This window comes from Schistocerca americana, chromosome 6, assembly GCF_021461395.2.
Source record: "Schistocerca americana isolate TAMUIC-IGC-003095 chromosome 6, iqSchAmer2.1, whole genome shotgun sequence".
Classification (NCBI taxonomy): domain Eukaryota; kingdom Metazoa; phylum Arthropoda; class Insecta; order Orthoptera; family Acrididae; genus Schistocerca; species Schistocerca americana.
The window spans coordinates 567,289,651-567,291,406 of record NC_060124.1 but is presented as its reverse complement, the minus strand read 5'-3'; the positions used below and the strand labels follow the sequence as shown (position 1 = coordinate 567,291,406).

General features: G+C 49.3%; 2 non-coding genes across 2 annotated transcripts; both read right to left on the bottom strand.

Moving 5' to 3' along the window:
- Positions 1-323: 323 nt before the first annotated feature.
- Trnas-cga lies at positions 324-398 on the bottom strand. Its single transcript has one exon. It is a non-coding gene; the product is annotated as a tRNA-Ser (tRNA).
- Positions 399-914: 516 nt separating this feature from the next.
- On the bottom strand, positions 915-989 carry Trnas-cga. The gene has a single exon. It is a non-coding gene; the product is annotated as a tRNA-Ser (tRNA).
- Positions 990-1,756: the final 767 nt, after the last annotated feature.

Below are 1,756 nucleotides of genomic sequence, written 5' to 3'. Positions count from 1 at the left end.
CGTAATTCTGACTTTCATTTCCGATAAGCCACCTCAGTTAGGTTCAACACGGTCAACATAACCAAATTCCTCTCAGAGGGTAACACTTCTCAGTTGCTTTATATCATAATTGCTTTAATAAGACAGTTTTATTTCATAATCTGCCTCCAGCTTCGAGGTTATGGTATAATAGTAGCAGAAGGACAGGAGTGTTATACGTATATGTTGAAGACACAAAATCAGTTACTTGAAAACACCATAAAAGGGTGAAACCTGGGTTGTACTTAAATATACAATAACACAGTCAAATGGCGATGTGAAACTTCCTGGCAGATTAAAACTGTGTGCCCGACCGAGACTCGAACTCGGGACCTTTGCCTTTCGGGGACAAGTGCTCTACCAACTGAGCTACCGAAGCACGACTCACGCCCGGTACTCACAGCTTTACTTCTGCGTCTCCTACCTTCCAAACTTTACAGAAGCTCTCCTGCGAACCTTGCAGAACTAGCACTCCTGAAAGAAAGGATATTGCGGAGACATGGCTTAGCCTCAGCCTGGGGTATGTTTCCAGAATGAGACTCACTCTGCAGCGGAGTGTGCGCTGATATGAAACTTCCTGGCACATTAAAAGTGTGTGCCCGACCGAGACTCGAACTCAGGACCTTTGCCTTTCGCGGGCAAGTGCTGTACCAACTGAGCTACCGAAGCACGACTCACGCCCGGTACTCACAGCTTTACTTCCGCCAGTACCTCGTCTCCTACCTTCCAAACTTCACAGAAGCTCTCCTGTGAACCTTGCAGAAGTAGCGCTCCTGAAAGAAAGGATATTGCGGAGACATGGCTTAGCCACAGCCTGGGGGATGTTTCCAGAAAGAGATTTTGAGTCTGCAGCGGAGTGTGCGCTGATATGAAACTTCCTGGCAGATTAAAAGTGTGTGCCCGACCGAGACTCGAACTCGGGACCTTTGCCTTTCGCGGGCAACTGCTCTACCAACTGAGCTACCGAAGCACGACTCACGCCCCGTACTCACAGCTTTACTTCTGCCAGTACCTCGTCTCCTACCTTCCAAACTTTACAGAAGCTCTCCTGCGAACCTTGCAGAACTAGCACTCCTGAAAGAAAGGATATTGCGGAGACATGGTTTAGCCACAGCCTGGGGGATGTTTCCAGAATGAGATTTTCACTCTGCAGCGGAGTGTGCGCTGATATGAAACTTCCTGGCAGATTAAAACTGTGTGCCCGACCGAGACTCGAACTCGGGACCTTTGCCTTTCGCGGGCAAGTGCTCTACCACCTGAGCTACCGAAGCACGACTCACGCCCGGTACTCATAGCTGTACTTCTGCCAGTACCTCGTCTCCTACCTTCCAAACTTTACAGAAGCTCTCCTGCGAAACTTGCAGAACTAGCACTCCTGAAAGAAAGGATATTGCGGAGACATGGCTTAGCCACAGCCTGGGGGATGTTTCCAGAATGAGATATTCACTCTGCAGCGGAGTGTGCGCTGATATGAAACTTCCTGGCAGATTAAAACTGTGTGCCCGACCGAGACTCGAACTCGGGACCTTTGCCTTTCGCTGGCAAGTGCTCTACGAACTGAGCTACCGAAGCACGAACACGACCGCTACTCACAGCTTTACTTCTGCCAGTACCTCGTCTCCTACCTTCCTAACTTTACAGAAGCTCTCCTGCGAAACTTGCAGAACTAGCACTCCTGAAAGAAAGGATATTGCGGAGACATGGCTTAGCCACTCCACTGCAGAGTGAAGATCTCATT